This window comes from Elephas maximus, chromosome 1, assembly GCF_024166365.1.
Source record: "Elephas maximus indicus isolate mEleMax1 chromosome 1, mEleMax1 primary haplotype, whole genome shotgun sequence".
NCBI classification, from domain to species: Eukaryota; Metazoa; Chordata; class Mammalia; order Proboscidea; family Elephantidae; genus Elephas; species Elephas maximus.
In genome coordinates, this window is record NC_064819.1 from 160,783,280 (window position 1) to 160,807,825 (window position 24,546).

The window sequence follows — 24,546 nt, forward strand, 5'->3', positions numbered from 1 at the left end:
CTACAAATGCAGAATGGGGATTTTACATGCTTCCCCTTGACCTCATTCCCTCAATACACCTAGACACACATATGCCAATACTCTTTTCATAGTTCAAGTGTAACTTTGAATAAAACTTGATGTACACTCAAGTAAAGAAGGTCAACACTACCATGCTGAAACAAAATATGGCAATTCTAAGCCAATATGTGAATTGTAAGGCTCAGTACTGTAATTCATAAACCACTTGGATAATAATTGTATGTTTTATTAATGTAATGTAATTTTGCACTATTGTATCATCATATTTAAGCAAACTTAAAAACACCATGAAACCTACATGCCAAATGTACAGTTCATAGGTTCATGTTATTTCTGATAAGAATTTAATTGCATTGTACTAATAGTTGTTTAATACTGTTAACTTTCTCTGTGTGTGTTATTGCCATGTAGTCCTGATAGGATTGTTGTAAGCACACTAATGAGTCATCTGGATTTTTATAGATAAAATCACACATTGATCAGAAATCACTTTTCTACTTATTTTTTTGTAGAGTATTTTTCCACACTTGAAAAAAACACATTTATTTTATATCAGACATCAGCTTTTCTTTAAAAACCTTATGCATGTTTGAAATAAGATGTGTTAGAAATTATATGAAGATATTAAGGTCATGTTTATATTAGGTGAACAAACTGCATGTGACTGGTGAATCACGCAACTCCGGGGGATATACACTGCCAGCTCACACAAAGGCTTTGTCTCAGTTCTTGTGCATGATTCACATCCTTTTAAACATCCTTTTTTAAACATTTGATAAAGTGCAAATGTTATTCTTAGTGCCAAGGAGCCAATAGGCAACACTGCTTTGCTTTTTTCTAACTTTGCAGCATATTGTGGTAAATTTTCCCCCCAATTTTCTTCTTGGAGTTGATTGTTGGCAATAAAATACAACAAATAAAATCATTTGTTGGCAAATGATACAATTTGCTGCATAGCAACTTAATATTATATGGTATGATGATGCGAAAAAATAATCTTAGCCAATTCCAAACTATGAATGCAATATTCGGCAGCTTTTTCTACAATCAAGAATGGCAAGTATTTTTTTTTTTTTTTTCCACTGCCAAAATCACTGCCAGGGAGGAAAAAAACACATTTGAGACCAGGTCTGCATAACACTAAATTGGGCAATAATGTAGAACAGCCAGGCAGTGTGGACAGCCAATCAGTGTAATTAGCAGGGGAAAAGTGGACTCAGCCTTTTTCTTATTAACCTGGGTAATTAAAAAACCAAAACCCAAAAAGCAATGACTGTGTAAGAAACGAATTTTGGCTGCAGAGACCAAGTTTTTATGGTGACAATTTTCAATAGCCTTTGCCAATAACAGGAATGATTACTTCTGTGAAGATTTTATTTTTAAAAAATATACTTGTGGTTTTAAAAGAGCTTAATTTCAAACAGGTAATATGTATGGGCCAACCATCCACTCCTAATGAAATTAGTCATTCATCAAAATATATTAAGTCTAGAACATGGCCCTTGGTGACTGAAAACTCCAGTGTAAGCATTTACACTGTGGGAAGGTAATTTCATTGCTGTGCTATTAAAACAATGGGGTTCCTACTTACACATCGATTTATTTATTTACAGAAGATTGGTTCCTTCAAGCTCAATTTTAACAGCTTCAGTGAAGTTAGTACAATGGTAAAAAAGTTAATCTAGGTACTATTCCAAGTGAAAATCATGCAACCAAGTCTTGCTGCAGCATGGGAATAAAGCATTAATCCAAATGACTAGTAGTCAGTCCTAGCATTGAAGAAGTCAAGTTTATCTAACAGGATGTTGAATGTGTACAACATTCAGCAAGCACTGATCTGGGCTCTTAGTTTGCCACTATGTTGTTCCCTTATTGACTCAACTTGTAGATAACATAACACTGTATGATATGGCATTAAGCAAATATTTTAATAAGCCAGGGAAAGAAAAATGCCATAGGAAATTTGTATATTCAGCTATTTGGATAATTGTGTTTTCCAAAAATTGAACTGGAGATGTCATTTGAAATTTCTTTCCTTTAAAAATGCCGTCAAAATATGGATTACCGCTCATTGATGTCTTTCTGGGCTTATAAATACATGTTGTTATTGCTATAGCTACAATTTTGTGAAATTTTGTTCAGCAATTAGTAGTGACTTCTACTATCTGTGCTAAGGTCCCAAGGCAGAAATAAATGTTTAAAGGATTTGAGCTTGTATGTGTAAGAAGAAATCTCTTTCTTGAGGCATTTTCTATATTCAGTGTAAGCAACTCACTGATTTAGCACTGGAGTTATTCCTTGGGTGTGTAAATAATGATGTTTTATTCAGGCCTAATGAATTCCTGTAATGTGAATATTTAAAATAAAATAATACAACTTAAATGTACAATAATTAGTGCTGGTTATTTACAATGTTTATATTCAAAATCATTCAGTTGAGAAAATTTATTTTCACTTACATGCAAATCTGGATTCCCTTGTGTATATTAAATCGAAATTGAAAAACTAAATAAATAGCTTTTACATATTATACATTCATTAAAGATACCAAATGAAAAACTGACAGTCAGTCTGCATATGTAAACTGTCCTACAATAGTTGGTTTCCTTAATCTCATTTTGTTTTAATGGACTCACAGCTCCAATTAGACCCTTTATGATTTGGGCTTGTGTGCTGGGGGACGTAAATAATTCACCCAACCCTTTTCAGCCCACTTTGATCCTAGCTTTGAGGATGACTCACCTTGCATTTTCAATTCAAATATGTGCTCTACATACTCTTCTGATTGTTCAGATTCAGACTTGTAGAACTGATAATTACCAATAGGTTAAGGCTCCAAGTGTATATGTCCATTATAGACTTCTGTCTTTAGCCATATGCCTCTGTCTTACAATTGCCTTCCATTGCTTGTCTTCTATAGACCTGCTGACTTGGATAACCCACTGAGGGGGAATTTTAGAAACAAAGTAGCCAAAGATTCCCCTGTAATCTTTTATCCACTTAATGACAGTTTTATAACACATGATGCATAAGTAAAAAATTGTCATCTTTGATTCTTCCTCTTTTTCCCATATCCAGTTGGCCATCAAATGTCTCTTAAATTTGTCCCCTTCTCTCTAGTCTATTGATATTGTCCTGTTCATTCAATGAAGGCTTCGACATTTCTTACCTAGACTAAAGCAATAACTTCCTAAAGCGATAACTGGCGCTAGTGAGAGAAATAGGAAAAAGGTGAGAAGAGAGAATTCAGAATCTCTTTTCACCTCAGTTTCCTTGTATGGAAGACAGGAATAATAACAACACTTATACGATTGCTGTAAGAATTTAATATGTTGGTACACATAGAAAATTTACAATAGTGCCTGTCACAGTAAGCATTCGATATGGGCAGTACGAAGAGTTAACTCGCTTGACTGCTAAATAAAAGGTTGGAGGTAGACAGAGTCCACTCAAAGACAACTTGGAAGAACTTAGGCGATCTACTTCTGAAAAATCAACTGTTGCAAACCCTACTGAGCACACTTCTACCCTGACACACATGGGCTCGTCTTGGATCAGAGTTGACTGAACAACAACTGGCTTATTACTTTAAAAATCAACACAAAAAGTTTCCTAATACATACTTTCTTCAATTCTCCGGTCTCCACTAAACTATCTTCTAAAAAAAATACTGTTTTTGTTAAAAATGTAGATCTCCAAATTATTTTTATGTTACTGGGTACACAGAGAAGGGACTTGGGGGAAGGGTTGATCACCGAGCAGAGCCAGAGAACATGACTGGCTGTGACTGGATGTACCCTACAAACTGGAATAACACTGAATTTTTCATAACCCACTCGCAGTGCTCAGGTACTCTAAAACAAACAAAAAAAATTCATGTAGAGCAGACTGTGCTTTGGGTACTGTCATATCTAAAGTAAGCTGGTGATAGTGGTAACTCAGAATTTATTATATTGTGAGCAGTCTGACAATTTTTCTTGAGCATAGAACTTGCTTAGGAAAAACTGAAAACTCCTTTACAAATGAACAGTGGAGTTTTGAGTACCGTAAACCTCTCCTTATCTTTTTTTTCTCTCCACCATACACTTTGAAGATGAGTTTAAAATATATATATATATATTTTTTTTGAATACTTTAACAATGTTCATGTTGTCATAAATCAGCAGGAAAATAAGCCCAATTCTCAGAAGCCAGCCGGCATCTGTATCCCTACAGAACACGGTTTAGTAAAAGAGAACAGAGATTATTCTTCAAGGTTCATCGTGCCTCTGCTATTATGAGATTCTGCTGTATGTTTAAATATTAAGCCCCAAAGCTTTAGCCAGAACGTAATACTCAAGATTTTAGTTATTCAAATACAATTGCTTCAAGCAGGAATACTATCTTTAGGGTCTATGAGCGCAGAATAATAAGAAAATATTTGCATGGCCATTTGGCCATTCATTAAGTTTGTCAAATATTTATTTTAGTAAATGACCACGTTTCCTCAGATTGAGCACTGCATCAAATGGGGTCCCTTAAATCTATGTCCCAAATTCCAAACCAAACCAAACCTGCCACTGAGTTGATTTAAACTCATAGCAACCCTGTAGGACAGAGCAGAACTGCCTCATAGAGTTTCCAAGGCTGTATTCTTTATGGAAGCAGACTGCCTCATCTTTCTCCCACAGAATGGCTGGTGGGTTTAAACCTCTGACTTTTAAGTTAGCAGCCTAGTGGTTAACCACTGCGCCATCAGAGCTCCTTTGTCCCAAATACAGCTAATGCCAACCACTCATTATTTGTGGTGCTCATTGAATAAAAATTGGACCAATGGTCAAAAACATTTGAAAAATGCTTCACAAAATACTACTTTTTTGCAGATTCACAAAACACTTTCATATGTTCATGTCTCCAAGAAGTTTGTTTACTTTTATTTAAACCAGCAAAATTCCATTTTTCCATGATGCTAATTTACATCCCAAAAAAGTAGTGGTCTGAGGAGAAACACTCTTTGAAAAATGCTGCTTTAAGGCCAGTTCCTTTTTACTTTAATGAAACCTGGGTTCAATATGGTAAGACGTTGGAGTCTGGCAGGCCCATCTTGATGCTTGTCTTTACTACTGGATTGTGATGCACTCTAGTATGAGCTGGACCTATGAATGGGAGTGACTCCAGACTCTCAATCCATGCCCACCTTGGAAATCAACAGTCTTTTTAGAGGAAATTACAAAGAAGTACATACTCACAACGTTCAATCTGCTTCAGGATTTCTAGTCCAGACTCTCAGTTAAGATTCACCCTAACTTAGCAATAGTTCTGTTAGTTATTCACCAAAACACCTGAGCCCATACTATCTCCTCATTAAACTTCCTAATAGAACTGCCTCCCAAGTACATGAGATGAAATCTCCAAGGGAACTAAAAGCTCATTTCATATCTTGGGATTTTTGACAGTTGAAATAACATTAACCCCGATTTCAGCACAAACTGTACAACCACGATAAGTCCTATTAAGCAAATTTCTTGATCCTGTTTCTTTTTTTCCTACCGTGATCATCTCAAGCCTCAAACAGCTCACAGATATGGTCCAGTTAACTGATGTGAACGGGACAAATGGGAAAAAGCTGAGACCTAGAATCAGTTCTGCCAGCTGAAACAGGACAGAGCTGGAGAGGAAGACCCACGTTTTGAATGCTAGAAGGAAGTTTGTTCCAGAAAGAAAAGCATGATGTGATTTCCACAGTTTAGGGCAATAAACAACAGAGGATATTTGAGGGACAGACAAGTGATTAGAAGAAATAAGGAACAACTATATCTGTATCTATGTGTGTAATGGACTATCGAAACAGGATGCAGAGCATGACACTGAAGCAGGAGCAACTGTTACTCAATACCGGGCAGATACCAGGAAGAAGAGACTGAGGGAGGGCGTCTTAGAGTTATTTAGAGAAACAGAAGCAGTGAGATAAATAGATTTGTTATAGATAAATAGATGGATGGATGGATGGATAGATAGCACACAGACAGACAGATAGATAGATTTATTTCAAGGGATTAGCTCACATGATTGCATGGGCTTGCAAGTCTGAAATCTGTAGGCCAGGCAGCAGGCTGGAGGCTTCCACAGGCTTGTGTCCCAAGATCCTTAGGTCAGGCAACGGAAAGGGTACAGGCTGGAGAGACCAAGTGAGTTCGATCGAAATATCTATTTATAATCTGAAGACAGAACACACCCTAAAGAAACTCCTATTTCAATGGACTGATTGATTAAATTACATTATGGAAGTAATTACATTGTATTGCATTGCATTGCATTGTAGGATGGCAACTAGTCTAGTGATTGGCCAAACTATTGGGAACTATACCTAGCCAAGCTGACACATAAAATTAGCCACCACAGAAAGAGTAACAGAATTCCATTCACTTGAAAGATGGCTTATCAAGAGCAGACGTGGATTCTATGAGACGAGCACTTATGTAACATCAGGGACCCAAAGAAAGAACTCAGAAGCGAGGAGTTTAGAACTGAGAGCAAAGATTATACCTGCTTTGATCTTTGGCAGAGCTCCTTAATCAACCTGGCCTCAATTTGGGCAAGATTCAGAGCATGTACAGGATTCTCTAGGAGATCCTAGACAAGAAAAGACCAGGAACTCTAAATTTCCTCACATTTCCCAGTTTAAGTATCTGACAAAGTAACCTACACTTCCTGGCTGCAAAGAATTACTCTTGTGAAGCTATAGACAAACGGCTAGGGTAGTTTTGAGAAATACATCGTCATCAAATTGTTTAGATGTTTCTCAAGAAATTCAAGATTCTCAAGTATTTATCTACTGGAGAAGAATCCACTTACTGGAAATACATTTTTATCCAAGTAGCGACGTATTAGATATGCAGAAAATGCTTTATCAAAAGCAAAATAATCTACAATATTTCCCAAGAAAATGTTCCTTTAAAAGTTTGCATACGATTTTTATTCTCTGCATTAAATAAACTTTAGAATATTAAGACAAACCTTTCTATTCAAATTAAGCAAGAGAAATAAATTACGAAGATAATTGTTTTTCTTACTTCAGCGGTGGGAAAAAGTAACGGGCATCAATACTATATCATTTTAGCGTAAATTCACTCCAAACTATTTCTTTTCTGTGTGTAAGTGTGAGTATGAATGTGTGTGTTTGAGTGTGTATGCATGTCTGTATGTGTGTGTGTGTGTAGAGTGTGTGTATTTAGAAACTGAAAGTGCAGAATAGTGCTGACTTCTTAATTCAGCCTCTAAGGGTTGCATTTCTACATTTAAAGTCTACGGATTATCACAGCCTATAAGGTGCCCATCCGAATCTACTTACTAAAATGGTCAATCATCAAACAGATATCTTCAATCAGACCTGGAAATGAAAATGCTAATGTATTCCTCACCTGGTGTTTTAGAAAACTATAGAATGACTCTTCTGATTTTTCAATGAATATAGCTACAGTACGATAATTTTCAATGTCTCAAATTTAAAATCCCTCAATTCTGGCACTCTAGACTTAAGAGTTACCAAACAATGGGAAATATACAGATGAAAACTTTCATTCCATCAAAAAAAAAAAAAGAATGTCCATTGATTTTATATTATAGTATTCATTATACTTGCATTATTCAGAAAATATTATACAGCTTTTACAGGTATTCATCTATGGTTTCCTAAATAATAGATGAATTCATAGACACACTCTCTTTGTAGTCACTGTAATTTGATAGCAATGGCATTTCCATTGCTATATAAGTTTTGGAAACTTTATTTTATATTCTGCTCTAGGTAATTCATAATTCACAGTAACGTATTGAAGTTAGTAACAAATCCTACAGAAAAAATAAATAAATAAAACATAATAAATTGATTTAAGCTTGTTTAACTCAGTATTTCCAAACATTAGAATTTAGTGGTCAATCATTGAGGCTCTGAAGCCAGATCGCCTAGCCTCAAAATCCAGCTCCACGATTTCCTAACTATAAATTTGGGTGAGTTTGCTCACTTTTTGGTTGGGAAAAGTAGAGATAAAAGTAGAATTGATGTAAAAGAAGTGTTATGAGGATTAAATGAAATAATGCATGTGAAATACTTAGAATACTGCCTGGTTCACTGAAAGCCTTCAATATATATTTATTATTATTATCATTTTTATTCAACCACAGGACTTATTTTTTAGTAAGAACTATTGCAAACACTGTGGAATTCAAGCTTTGGGAGAAGAGTTACAGAGATTACGGTGTAGTAGCCATTTGAGGAATTCCTTCCCAGATCAATTAATTCCTATTTTTGAGCATCACTTAGAAGAGGGATAGTTACCCTAAGGAGGAAATAGCCAGTTAATCACTATATATGGTTGAATAAAAGTTGTAAACTCAAGACTCATCTCTCTCCATGTACACTGAGAAACATAACAATCTTATCAACCCCAAAAGGAAAGTTGGAGCCCAGGTATCAGATATGTATAGCTCTAGCCTAGTAAAGAAATGTCTGGCAGGGGACTACAAAGACATTTGTAACCCTTGTAAGATTCTATATAAGCTCTAATGTAAAATTGCTGTTTGGGACCTCATAGAGACGGCCCGTGTTGCTACCAGGTCCCCAGTGATGTATAAACCAAACACCAAACCCAGTGCCATTGAGTCGATTCCAACTCATAGCGACCCTATAGGACAGAGTAGAACTGCCCCGTAGAGTTTCCAAGGAACGCCTGGCAGATTTGAGCTGCCGACCCTTGGGTTAGCAGCTGTAGCACCTAACCACTATGCCACCAGGGTTTCCCCGGTAATGTGTACATCTCCTTAATAAACTTTCTCACTTTTTCTGACTTGGAGTATGTTTCATTGGCTCAATTGCTCCAGGGCACAGACCCTGATCAGGTAACAAACCTGCAAAAATTAGAGGAAAACAAGGCTGGGAATAGTTTGTGTTCTACCAGCCAGAAAATAAAACTTTGAAATTCATAGGATGTCAGAGTACTAAAAATGTACTGCCTGATTAGGGGTATATTGACTAAGCAAAGGCATTTGACTGTGTGGATCATAATAAATTACGGATAACATTGGGGAGAATGGGAATTCCAGAATACTTAATTGTGCTCATGAGGAAGCTGAACATAGATCAAGAGGGAGTTGTTGGAACAGAACAAGGGGATACTTCATGGTTTGAAGTTAGGGAAGGTGTGCATCAGGGTTGTATCCTTTCACCATACCTATTCAGTCTGTATACTGAGCAAATAATCCGAGAAGTTGGACTATATGGGGAAGAATGGGGCATCAGGATTGGAGGAAGACTCATTAACAACCTCCGTTACGCAGATGACACAACCTTGTTTACTGAAAGTGAAGAGGACTTGAAGCTCTTACTGATGAAGATCAAAGACCACAGCCTTCACTATGGATTGCACCTCAACATAAAGAAAACAGAAATCATCACAAATGGAGCAATAAGCAACATCATGATAAAGAGAGAAAAAATCGAAGTTGTCAAGGATTTCATTTTACTTGGATCCACAATCAACATCCACAGAAGCAGCAGTCAAGAAATCAAAGGACCTATTGCATTGGGAAAATCTGCTGCAAAAGACCTCTTTAAAGTCTTAAAAAGCAAAGATGTCACCTTGAAGACTAAGGTGCACCTGTACCAAGCCAAGGTATTTTCAATAGCCTAATACGCATGTGAAGGCTGAACTACAAATAAGGATGTCCAAAGAAAAATTGATGCCTTCGAATTCTGGTGTTAGTGAAGAACATTGAATATATCATAGACTGCCAAGAGAATGAGCAAATCTGTCTTGGAAGAAGTACAACCACAATGCTCCTTAGAAGAAAGGATGGCAAGACTATGTCTCACATATTTAGAAGTATTATCAGGAGGAATCAGTCCCTGGAAAAGGGCATCATATTTGGTAAAGCAGAGGATCAGCGAAAAAGAGGAAGACCCTCAAAGAGACGATTGCCAAAGTGGCTGCAACAATGGGCTCAAGCATAACAACGATTGTGAGGATGGGGTAGGATCAGGCAGTGTTCTGTTCTGTTGTACATAGGGTCACAATGAGTTGGAACTGACTGGACAGCACCTAATAACAACAACAACGGAGGGGAAAAATTAGTCTTGGGCCTAAGGCTGCTCTGATTCTGCCTAGCAAAGCTGAAAAGCAAGCCTTGGAAGATTCAAACCGTTTCCAAGTACCTAAACTGTGTACAAAACAAAAAATAAAGATCAAGATTTTTCATAGCAATAAAAATATCTATTACCTGACAAGATAAAATATATAATGTTTGGTATTCAATAAAAAGTTAAACACAAATTAAGTAGAATAAAAAAAAAAAAAAACCAAATCCACTGCCGTCGAGTTGATTCGAACTCATAGTGACCCTATAGAACAGAGTAGAACTTCCCCATAGAGTTTCCAAGGAGCACATGAGGGATTTCAACTGCTGACCTCTTGGTTAGCAGCCGTAGCTCTTAACCACTACACCACCAGGGTTTCCAAGTAGCGTAAAGGGAATAATAAATGTAAAAGTAGAAATTAAAGAAAATGGAAAATTAAAAGAGAAACTCAATGAACTCAAAAACTGGTTCTTAAAAATGATTCATAAAATCAAATAAATCTCTGGCTAGACAGATCAAGGGAAAAGAGAGAGAAAGGAGATGTAAATTACCACCATCAGAAATCAAAGAAATGATATAACCACTGATTCTGCATGTAAAGGCTAGTAAAGGAATATTATGAACAACCTTATGCTAACAGAAGTCACAACTTAGATGAAATGGAAAAATTTCTAGAGAGCCACAATCTGCTAAAGCTCATTCAAAAAGAAATAAATAATCTCAATAGCTCAATATCTATTTTCAAAAATTAAATTTGTAGTTAAAAACCTCTCCACAAAACTGAAAAGGCCTAGATGGCTTACTGGCAAATTCTATCAAACATTTAAGGAAAAAGCAATACCAATTCCATACAAACTCTTTCAGAAATTGAAGAGAATAAATTCATCATCTTGATTATGGCTATGGCTTTGGTTTTACAAGTATCTAATATGTTAAAACATAAAATTGTGTAGTGTAAATACATGCAGTTTATTTTATGTCACATATACTTCAATTAAGCTGTTTTAAAAGTAAAAAAAAAAAAATCATGTCCCCAATAAATAGACAGTGGACAATTTTTATGGGAACATGTTCAGCATTTAGTAAGAAAATGGAAATAAAAACAATATTAAAATATTGCTTTATACTTGTCACTAATATAGAAAAAAAAAGTCCACGTAAACGCTGACAAAGCTGTTGTGATGCTGGTATATTTACATACTGCTGGTAGAATTATAAACTTTTCACCCATAATGGAAAACAATATAGTGGTATATATCAGTTATACTCATTTATCCAATAAACTTGCTTATTTCATATGTCCTAAGAGTTTAACAGTAGAGAAAGAACTACCTGTATCAAAATGTTTACTTCATTAAGTAAAACAGAAAAAAAAAAAATGGAAACAATCTAAATAGCAAACAGTAAAAGACATTTTATAAATCATGCTGCTGATTTGTATGTTGATATGAAACTCTTTGGAAGTTAAAAAAAAAAAAAAGGAAACGATTGAACAAGTGAAAACACAGATGTCAAAACATTATGGGTATATTATAAACTATTTTTAAATGTATGTTTATGAATGAGAGAGACAACAAAGTCTGGATATAATATGTCAAAATAAAAATAGTTTTGCTACGCTGGAGACAATATTGGTGATAAAAAAACTTTTTAATGTTGCTGTTTATTTGCTTTAATAGAAAAAAAGGCAGTCTTTTTCTTACAAGGTAGATTCTCCCTCTTTAAAAATCGTGAAATCTTTAAAATATTTTCTATAACCAGTTTCTGTTCAGTCGATTCCAGTCCCTGGCAACCCCATGTGTGTAAGAGTAGCAATGTTCTCCATAGGGTTTCCAATGGCTGACTTTTCAGAAGGAGACCACTAGGCCTTTCATCCCAGGTGCCACCGGGTAAATTTTAACCTCCAGCCTTCAGTTAGCAGTTGAGCACGTAAATGTTTGCACTGCCCAGGGACTCCGGTTTTCTGTTAGTGATGACTAATTTTCATTACCTCATCTATATTCTTTTTTTTTTTTTTCTGACTAATTTCATCAGGGAGCTGAAGTACAAACTGCAGACACAGAACAGTGTGAAGCCTCAGAGTAGAATTTAATCTCATTAACATGACACTTATCAGCTGAGCTAACTGGCCATGAATATGAATGCAACAGGGAGACCTTGGGGAGGGAGTTCCTGCTATGATGGTTACATTCTGCATTGTACACTACAAATAATAAGGCTTATGAGAAAACTAACAAAAGCCATAACAATACTAAGCAAAATCTTCACACAGTGAAATACTCACTGAAATTTGCATCTAATAGTAGTCACTTGATCCTCCTCCTTGGAAATGTAGGTCCTTGATTTCTTTTTGTTTGTTTTTATTTCAATCTCAATATCTTACTCTCTCTTTCTCTGTCTCCCCTCCTCCCTCTTCCCCTTCCTCCTCCTCTCCATCCTCCCTTTCTTCTTCCCTCCTTCCCTCCCTCTTTTGCTCCCCTTAAGGGAAATACCTTTGCAGCTTCTTCATCTGCACTCAGAGCAGCTTCACCAAACAGCTTAACTTTGAACAGAACTTAGTGGTTCTGGAAACCACTAAACCATCTACACTTCAGCATATCGTCAATTTTTTTTTCTTTAATTGTGAGACCGTTTTTCTTGCATGCTTCAAAACATGTTTGCACAGTAGGAAAAATTGATCAGGAACCAACCCCACTTGCCTGTTTTTATATTGACATCAATTTTTTTTTTTTTTTACCTACAAATCACCTATAACCTAACGTACATTACAGAAACATTGAAATCACTTCAGCTATTCTAATAGGTTATTGGTCTCAACCTGCTTTACCATAATACATTATAGGTTCATGGCTCCTTTAGCCGACTTCATACAACAAGCCTCTTAAACTTTTCCATTCACATAAAATATAAAACTTTAGCACCTTCCTCATAGGATTGATATGAAAACTACATGGGAACATGTCTTTATAGTATTTTGAATAGTAAAATATTTGTTATCATTATCATTAACTTCTGTAGAGGAAAGATGGATTTCTAGAAAAGCCAAATCTATCAGAGCTAGCTTCACTGGAGAATTCTATCGAACTTTCAGAGAAGAGTTAACACCACTACTGCTAAAGATATTTCAGAGCATAGAAAAGGATGGAATACTCCCAAACTCATTCTATGAAGCCAGCATAACCCCGATGCCAAAACCAGGTAAAGACACCACAAAAAAGACAGTTATAGACCTATATCCCTCATGAACATAAGTACGAAAATCCTCAACAAAATCCTAGCCAATAGAATTCAATGACATATCAAAAAAATAATTCACCATCACTAAATGGAATTCATACTACGTATGCAGGGATGGTTCAACATTAGAAAACAATCAATGTAATCCATCACATAAATAAAACAAAAGACAAGAACCACGTGATCATATCAACTGATACAGAAAAGGCATTTGACAAAGTCCAACACCCATTCATGATAAAAGCTCTCAGCAAAATAGGAGTAGAAGGGGAAATTCCTCAACATAATAAAGGGCATTTATACAAAGCCAACAGTCAATGTCATCCTAAATGGAGAGATTCTGAAAGCATGAAAGCATTCCCCTTGAGAACGGGAACCAGATAAGGATGCCTTTTATCACCACGCTTATCCAATACTGTGCTGGAGGTCCTATCCAGAGCAATTAGGCTAGGGAAAAAAAAAAAGGCATCTAAATTGGTAAGGAAAAAGTAAAAGTATCCTTATTTGCAGATGTTATGATCTTATACACAGACAACCCCCCCCAAAATCCACAATAAAACTACTGGAACTAATAGAAGTTTTCGGCAAAATATCAGGATACAAAATAAGCATACAAAAATCAGTTGGATTTCTCTAGACCAACAAAGACAAATTCGAAGAGGAAATCACCAAATCAATACCATTTACAAAGGTCCCCAAGAAGATAAAATACTTAGGAATAAATCTAACCAGAGACGTAAAAGACCTATACTAAAAAAACTACAAGACACTATGGCTAGAAGCTAAAACAGACCTATATGAATGGGGAAACATACCTTGCTCATGGATAGAAAGACTCAATATTGTGAAAATTCCAATGACATTTTTTAATGATATGGAGAAACAAATGACCAACTTCATATGGAAAGGGAAGAGGCCCCAGATAAATGAAGCATTACCAAAGAAGAAGAAGAAAGTGGGAGACCTCACACTACCTGATTGTGTTGTTGTTGTTGTTAGGTGCTGTCAAGTTGGTTCTGACTCATAGCGACCCTATGCACAACAGAATGAAACACTACTGCAGTCCTGAGCCATCCTTACAATCGTTGTTATGCTTGAGCTCATTGTTGCAGCCACTGTGTCAATCTACCTCGTTGAGGGTCTTTCTCTTTCCCACTGACCCTGTACTCTGCCAAGCATGGTGTCCTTCTCCAGGGACTCAATCCTCCTGAAAACATGTCCAAAGTATGTAAGACGCAGTCTCACCATCCTTGCTTCTAAGGAGCATTCTGGTTGTACTTCTAAGACAGATTCTTTCGTTCTTTTGCAGTCCATGGTATATTCAATATTCTTCGCCAGCACCACAATTCAAAGGCATCAACTCTTCTTTGGTCTTCCTTATTCATTGTCCAGCTGATTTTAGGACTTGTTATACCACCCTGGTAGTCAAAACAGCCTGGTACTGGTACAATAACAGATACATAGACCAATGGAATAGAATTGAGAATCCAGATGTAAATTCATCTACCTGTGAATGGCTGATATCTGACAAAGACCCAAAGTATGCTAAATGGGAAAAAGACAGTCTCTAACAAATCGTTCTGGCATAACTGGATATCCATCTGCAAAAATGAAACAAGACCCACACCTCACACCATGCACAAAAACTAACTCAAAATGAACCAAAGACCTAAATATAAAATCTAAAACAATAAAGATAATGGAAGAAAAAATAGGGACAATATTGGGAGCCCTAATACATGGCATAAACGGAATACAAAACATAACTAACAAGGCACAAACAACAGAGGAGAAACTAGATAAGTGGGAGCTCCTAAAAATCAAACACTTATGCTCATCGAAAGACTTTACCAAAAGAGTAGAAAGACAACCTACAGACAAGGAAAAAAAATTTGGCTATGACATTGCAGTCAGGGTCTAGTCTCTAAAGTCTACAAGATACTACAAAATTTCAACCATGAAAAGACAAATAACCCAATTAAAAAAGGATATGAATAAGCACTTCACCAAAGAAGACATTCAGGCAGCTAACAGATGCATGAGAAAATGTTCATGATTGCTGGCTATTAGAGAAATGCAAATCAAAACTACAGTGAGATACCCCCTCATCCCAACAAGGTTAGCATTAATCCAAAAAACACAAAATAATAAATGTTGGAGAGGTTGTGGAGAGACTGGAACACTTATACACTGCTGATAGGAATGTAAAATGGTACATCCACTTTGGAAATCGATTTGGGACTTCCTCAAAAAGCTAGAAAGAGAACTACCACACAATCCAGCCATCCCACTCCTTGGAATATATCCTAGAGAATTAAAAGCCATCATATGAATAGATATATGCATACCCATGTTCATTGCAGCACTGTTCACAATAAAGATGGAAACAACCTAGGTGCCCATCAACTGACAAATGGATAAACAAATTATGGTATATTTACACAATGGAATACTATGCAACAATAAAGAACAATGATGAATCCTCAAAACATTTCATAACACGGATGAATCTCGAAGGCATTATTTTGAGTGAACTTAGTTGCAAAAGGACAAATATTGTATGAGACTACTATTATAAGAACTCAAGAAGAGTTTTAAACACAGAAGAAAATATTCTTTGATGGTTACGAGGTTGGGGAATTCACTAACTAGATAGTAGACAAGAATTATCTTAAGTGAAGGGAAAGATAACACACAATACAGGAGAAGTCAGCACCACTGGACTAAACCAAAAGCTAAGAAGCTTCCTGAACACAACCAAACACTTCAAGGGACAGTGTAGCAGAGGCAGGGGTCTGGGGACCATGGTTTCAGGGGACATCTAGGTCAATTGATACAACAAAGTTTATTAAGAAAATCTTCTGCATCCTGCTTAGGAGAGTGGCATCTATGGTTTTAAAAGCTATCAAGTGGCCATCTAAGATGCATCAATTGTTCCCAACCCACGTGGAGCAAATGAGAATGAAGAACACCAAACACACAAGGAAAATATGAGCCCAAGAGACAAAAGGTGCTGCATAAACCAGAGACTCCATCAGCCTGAGGACAGAAGAACTAGGTGGTGCCTGGCTATCTATCACCAATGACTTCCCTGACAGGGAACACAACAGAGAGTCCCCAGTGGAGTGGGAGAAAAGTGGGGTGCAGAACACATTCTAGTAAAAAGACCAGACTTAATGGTCTGACTGAGACTGGACAAAACCCAGAAGACATGGCCCCTGGACCCAGAACTAAAACCATTCCTGAAGCCAACTCTTCAGACAAAGAATAGGCTGGACTATAAGACATAAAATGATACTCCTGAAGAGTGTGTTTCTTAGTCCAGGTAGATACACGAGACTAAATGGGCAGCTCCTGTCCAGAGGCGAGATGAGAAGGCAGAAAGGGGTAGGAGCTGGTTGAATAAAAAAAAACGGGAAATCCAGAGTGGAAAGGAGGAATGTATGGTCACATTATAGGGATAGCAAGTAGGGTCACATAACAATGTGTGTATAAATTTTTGTGTGAGAAACTAACTTAAGCTGTAAACTTTCACCTAAAGCACAATTAAAAAAAAAAGAAAAAAAACTATCAGAGCTAGCTAGTTGTTTTAAACACTACCATGTTGGGTATGGATTGATGAAAGCGTTATCATGAAATTTAAATTTTGGTTATCGGCATCATTAAAACTTACTTTGTCAAAAATGCTGACTAAGCAACAGTTGTTTCCAATATTTGGAAGGAGTTGGCTCTTTAAGGAGAATTTATAGACTTTAATATTGGAGTCCCTGTGTAGTGCAAATGGTGGAGCACTTAGCTGCTGCTCACAGAAAGGGTGGTGGTTAAAACCCACCTAGAAGCACCTTAGAAGAAATACCTGGTAATCTGCTTCCAGAAGGTCAGAGCCTTGAAAACCCTACGGAATACAGTTCTAGTCTGCAGCACGTGAGGTTGCCCTGAGTCAGAACTGCCTCAACGGCAAGGTAATATTACCATTAGTGCCTAAAAACTAGTACCTGGCACAAAGTTATCACAGAAAAATTATTATTAAAATGAGCTGAGAACCTAACTTGAGAATACATAAAAACTTCATTTTAACAGTGACCAATTTCAGTTTAGAGTCAAGAATCGAGTCTTTGATACAAACAGAACCTAAGGAGAATCTTGACACACTTAAAGCCTATTTTGATGCCAAATGTATTCCACTAAGTTATAGCTTTCAAAAGTTATTATGCAACAAACACGCAAAAAGAAAGAAAAATAAGTAATATAACATACCAAATGATCACATTAAAACCGAAATAGATTCACTGCCTCATAAATGTGGAAATAATCTTAGCCAGCATCTAGGATTATTTCCTTCATATTACAGATAAATTGGAGTTCAGAGAAGTCAAGTGATGCTCTCAAGTTTACATGGTTCATGGTTGGCAGAATCAGTACAGGTATCTTAATTCCTAGTTTTGTGCCCATTCACCTTCAGTATCATGTCAAATAAGAAAACCACAAGATGAGGCATGGTTTAAAAATGTATGCCATGGTCAAGGGGAAATATTAGCTATAAGCCAAAGCACAGATGATATTTCAAAAGAGTTTTTTTTTTATTAGTTATATTTATGAATAGCCAAAACCAAACCCATTACTGTTGAGTTGATTCCAACTCATAGCAATCCTACAGGACAAAGTAGAACTGCCCCATAGAGTTTCCAAGGAGAAGCTGGTGGATTTGAACAGCCAACTTTTGGTAGGCAGCTGATCTCTCAACACTGCACAGCCAGGGCTCCATATTCATAAATAGCTAGTGGCAAATTAAAATATTTCATATATTATATGTTAATCACTATTATTCTTCTTGCTTTTAAGCCTGTTGTTGTTATTAGGTGCCCTGGAGTCAATTCCAATTCAGTGACCCTGTAGAACTGCCCTGTAGGGTTTTCAAGGAGCACCTTGAACTGGATTTAAACTGTCGACCTTCTGGTTAGTAGTCAAGCCCTTAACCAGTACTCCACCAGGGCCAAAACTTCCATATGAATATAATTGTGATGGAAGATTAATGCCTAAGTGATTCTTTTTTTTTTTAATTTGCTATTTCAATCAAAATAGTGAATTGATTTATCAATTTATCTTCCACACTTCGATTATTAATTAGTATTAGGTCTTACATTTGTATTTTACACTCATTCAATGAGGAAATATTCAGTTAGTTACTCACTACAAGGACATCTTCTGTAGAAACTGAACAATAAAATGATAAGTTCAAAACATTAATCCAACTACCTTTCTTTTAGAGCTAGAAGAAATAGTATAGATTACTGAGTTTATTATCTTAATTTACAAATGAAGAAGTTATGACCCAGAGATTTGTTCATAACATATTATGGTGAGAATAGAAATAGAATCCTTAGACCATGCTCATTCTTTCCAAAGATGGCTCACTATATTTTAATGTACGTATTTGAAAATTTGGATCCCCAGGACTGGGCTCTCAAATTGCTAACTGCGTAACAGTAGACTGATCATGTTTTTGAATGGAACTAAATTTAATCTAACACAGCTGTTGTTAGGCATCTTTGAGTTGATTCTAACTCATAGTAACCCGTGTACCACAGAAGGAAACACTGCTTGGTCCAGGCCATCCTTACAATCATTGTTATGCTCGAGCCCATTGTTGTAGCCACTATGTCAGTCCATCTCATAATCTAACACTAGAGAATGTAATAAATAAAACAAGATCTTAGGCACAGGCACTAGAGCTTATCTCAGCACTTCATCTTAAGCTATATTTACTGAATTTATTAACATGTGTCACAAGCCAGGTGCCATCCAGGAAGACAGAAGAAACCTAATGATTGAAATAAAAAAGGAGTGATTATAAAAAAATGTGAGAAGTAGAAATAAATCTTGTAAAGAGAAGCTTGATGTGTAAGAAATAGAACAGTCATTTTTTAAAAAGGCATAAATATATTATGAAGGTGGGTGGTAGCAAGGAATCAAAGAGAAACTCAAGTAGCATAATTTACTAGAAACAAAAACACAAAGAAAGATTTAACCACAGAGAGAGTGAGAATCTTCTTCCACATATATAATTAGCCTCAAGGCTCTGATGGGAAAGAGAAATGAAGATTAAAAAGATATCTTTAATAAAAGATAAGGAAAGTCACTTTTTATTCAAGCACCAGATGGCAAAAGCAGTAAGCATAGGGCTTTTTATACACCTAGGGTTCCCAGAACCACAGATAAGACAAGATGAGGGGAAAAAAAGGTCTTCTACAAACAACTCAGGTTAGAAATACACACACACACACTATATGAAGAAGAACGGGGCATCAGGATTGGAGGAAGACTCATTAACAACCTGAGTTATGCAGATGACACAACCTTGTTTGCTGAAAGTGAAGAGGACTCGAAGAACTTTCTAATGAAGATCAAAGACCACAGCCTTCAGTATGGATTACACCTCAACATAAAGAAAACCAAAATCCTCACAACTGGACCAATAAGCAACATCATGATAAACGGAGAAAAAATTGAAGTTGTCAAGGATTTCTTTTAACTTGGATCCACAATCAACAGCCATGGAAGTAGCAGTCAAGAAATCAAAAGATACATTGCATTGGGCAAATCTGCTGCAAAGGACCTCTTCAAAGTGTTGAAGAGCGAAGATGTCACCCTGAAGACTGAGGTACGCCTGACCCAAGCCATGGTATTTTCAATCTCATCATATGCATGTGAAAGCTGGACAATGAATAAGGAAAACCAAAAAAGAATTGATGCCTTTGCATTGTGATGTTCGTGAAGAATATTGAATATACCATGGGCTGCCAAAAGAACGAACGGATCTGTCTTAGAAGAAGTGCAAGCAGAACGCTCCTTAGAAGCAAGGATGGCGAGACTGCATCTTACATACGTTGGACATGTTGTCAGGAGGGATGAGTCCCTGGAGAAGGACATCATGCTTGGCAGAGTACAGGTTCAGTGGAAAAGAGGAAGACCCTCAATAAGGTGGATTGACACAGGGACTACAACAATGAGCTCAAGCATAACAATGATTGTAAGGATGGCGCAGGACCAGGCAGTGTTTTGTTCTGTTGTGCATAGGGTTGCTATGAGTTGGAACTGACTTGATGGCACCTAACAACAACAACAATACACACACACACACTTTTCTAACAATTGAAGGTGGTTGCCTAGTATGATCTCTTGCTACTAGAGTTCTTAACAAGTTCACCATCTTCCTCCTAATCTAGTCCCCTTCCTCATTCCATTTCAGTCCACCACCTCATGGACTAGTCACAGTTTTAAGGATTTGTCCATGTTCCAGTAGGCCAGTTCAATGCTACCAAGTGTCACAACATTAAAAGGAGTAAAACAGTCAGCTTCACTAATGAGCCAGAATGAAGGAACAATATCAACACTGACGTCTCTCTGTCACTCACTTCTTTCTAACTTTGAAAAAAAAAGATTAATAACTAAATTCAAAAATTACTGAATTTGGAAAAGAATTTAAATTATGTTTTCAGATGTAAAAATAGTGGGTTATTTTTATACTGTTTAATTTAATTATTATCCTAGAATTAGTAATTGTGTATTTCTGCCAGATGTTCATTTGTATTATGATAAATTCAAATAATTGAAGTGCTTACAGATTTTCATTACATGCAGGCGACAAGGATAAACAACCCAGAAACATCTACATTCTCAAGCGATGAATTGCTCTAGAATATATAAAGCAAACCTTTGGCTCAGGATGGCCTGTGGTACCCAGTCTCATCAGAAGAAATGGTATGTATCATCTCTTATTTGTTATCACTTGAAATGCAAAGTACACCTGCATCTTAGTTTTCTTAAAACAACCCTGAAGAGTAAATTTGAATCACTCATTTTCGAATGAAATTGTGGAGAGTGCGTATGGATTCACAAATCAACAGCCAAGAGGAGACGAAGAGTAGTCTCCTGCACTGCTTACGTACAGAAAAAAAAAAAAAAAAAAACACAAAATCCCATTCAATGGCTCTCATTATTCAGAAACATGCTTGGGTTTCTCCATTCATTTTTGATCTAGTAACCTTGAGATTCTGCACCACTTAAGTTTTATTACCTGGAAATTACATCTAATTTATCTCCACAAATACGCTGGAATCGAATAAACCTAATGCAAATCAGTAATCAGGTGGCTTTAAGACTGCCTTTTAATTAGACCTGTGGTAATTTGTCTAACAAATATATCACTGTGCAATCAAATTAATGTATACAATAAATTCCAATGTGGCTTCTCTGCCAATGGAAGACTGTAAGGCGCTCTGCATACTGAGTAGTATCAAAGTGCTATCTGGTTGGCAGCTTTTCTACACTGAGTGTTTTGTCATCATTAGGGAGTTAGTAACTAACATGAGTTACACGCATTTTCCCCTTTTACCTGAGTAACACAAAGTCACAGCATGGCCAAGGATTTCCCAGATGGCTTTTCAGTTATGCCTTCCACTTGTAACATCTTGCCCAGCCCACAATTCTTTCTGTTATTAAAATTTTTTATGAGCTTATTTACAAGCTGTCTCAAAAGGTTTCTTTGTCAGCCACATCAGTCTACTTGACAGAGATGTTGATAGAAGTCGGAAGAAGAAGAAAATTGATCAATGGTTCTTTCTTGCCTAAGAGACTGCAGTATAGAGACAAAAGAATACAGGAGGTGAATCCTTTCTAAGAACATGAAGTTTCATAAACCTGCAAAGAGCAGGGTTATATGGAGAATGAGCGAGTCTGTCTTCAGCTCTCAAATGCATTTGCAGTTTGCTTTCCCATTACCCAGAAGCCTCTTTAGTAAAATGGAGTTGATCCTCAAATCTTTCACTATAAAGTAATCTCAGTTCTAGTCTTCAAATACTCTTTACCCCATAATGTTTAAGACATCGCACTCTGTCAATTACCACCAAATCACTGGGAATGTTGGTTCTACTGGTCACTTGGTTCAACAGATAATCCTGGGCTGCATTCTCTTGAATTATTCATACAGAAATGCTACTGCTCTATATGCAATTTCAGTATTTATTAGAAGATTTTATTTAACTTTAATATAGAATATAGCTTTTATACTCAATCTAGAATATTGTTTATTTTAAGTATGGTGTTACTATTGTTACCTGTATTTAAAACTATCACTTATTATGCACATACCTGACAGGCACTATGCTGAATCTTTTATTTAGAATAGCCTACTTGATTACTAGAAAAAAAAAGAAAAAAGCCTGTTGTGAATATTTAAGCCCCACTCTTCTGATGTAGAAACTGAGTTTCAGAGAAATTAGGTTGTCTAAAGGTACTTGGATAATTACCTGTCAGAGCAGAATCCAGCTCTATCTTACCCCCAAGAAAATACTTTATTCATTAAGCAATGCTGGTTCTTTCTACAAGAGACGTGTCTTATATTAGTATATAACCACAAAAAAAAAAAAAAAAAAAAAAAACCCAACCCATTGCCATCAAGTCAATTCTAACTCATAGCAACCCTGTAGGACAGAGTAGAACTGCCCCATAGGGTTTCCAAGGAGTGGTTGGTGGATTCAAACTGCTGACCTTTTGGTTGACAGCCTGAGCTCTTAACCACTGTGCCAGCAGGACTCCATATTAGGATATAAGGCCTATGTTTTTCAACTTTATATAAGATCAGTAAGAACTTTCTGAGCTTCCAAAGTGCCAGACAAGAACTAAAGAATGGCAATGAAATGGAGAGGAAAACAAGCCTGATTCCGATTCTCTTACACTGTTTCCAAAAAACCTCAGCTGTCAATCCTATTCTGACTCACAGCGACCCCACAGGACAGAGAAGAACTACCCCATAGATTTTCCCAAGGTGTGATCTTTATAGAAGTAGACACATCTTTCTCCAGTGGAGTGGCCAGTAGGTTTAACTGCTGGCCTTTTGGTTAGCAACCAAGCTCTTTAACCACTGCACCACCAGGGTTTAGAAACTCACAATGACACATAATAAATAGAAATTGCCAATTGTTACAACAGCTATGCAGAAAAAAATACAGTTTCAGAAAGAGATATTTGCAACATCCCTGAGACAGGAGAGTACAAGGCATTTTCAATTAGCCAGAAAAAAAGGCTAGCGACCAAGGCTAGTCTGGGGCAAGCCTTTTACTCTGGAGGCTGAGTGAAAACACTTGTGTGATCAGGTATAGATACTGAGTCCTGCTATGAACCATGAACTCCCTTAGATTGTGAACATATGTAATCTCAATTAACTCTCACAATGTGTTTAGAAGAATAAATTACTAGCCTCATTTTAGTCCTGTGAAAATGGAAATAATATGTCTATCCAGGCATGGAAACACGAAGTGGGGCTGAGAGTAGAATTTGAGTCTGCCTCACCCGGGGAAAAAAAAAAAAAAAAAAAAACCCATTGCCTTTCAGTTGATTCTGACTCATAGTGGCCCTAGAGGACAGAGTAGAACTGCCCCATGGGGTTTCCAGGGAGTGGCTGGTGGATTGGTACTGCCTACCTTTTGGTTTCCCCCATGTGTCTGTTGTTTTTTTTTTTCCCCTGTTGGGGCTTGTGTATTGCTGCGATGCTGGAAGCTATGCTGCCGATATTCAGATGCTAGCCGGGTCACCCATGGCAGACAGGTTTCAGCTGAGCTTCCAGGCTAAGACTAGGAAAAAGGACCCAGCAGTCTACTTCTGAAAAGAATTAGCCAGTGAAAATCTTATGAATAGCAGAGGAAAATTGTCTGATATAATGCCGGAAGATGAGTCCCCTACGTTGGCAGGCACTCAGAATATGACTGAGGAAGAGCTGCCTCCTCAAAGTAGAGTCGGCCTTAATGATGTTGATGAAGTCAAGCTTTCGGAACCTTTATTTGCTGACGTGGCATGACTCAAAATAAGAAGAAACAGCAGCAAACATCCATTAGTAATCAGAACCTAGAATGTATGAATTATGAATCTAGGAAAATTGGAAATTGTCAAAAATGAAATGGAACACATAAGCATCATATGCTAGGCATTAGCGAGTTGGAATGGACTGATATTAGCCATTTTGAATCTGACAATAATATGTTCTACTATGCTGGGAATAACAACTTGAAGAGGAATGGCATTCCATTCACCGTCAAAAGGAACTTTTCAAGATGTATCCTGAAGTACAATGCTATCAGTGATAGGCTAATATCCATACACCTACAAGGATGACCAGTTAA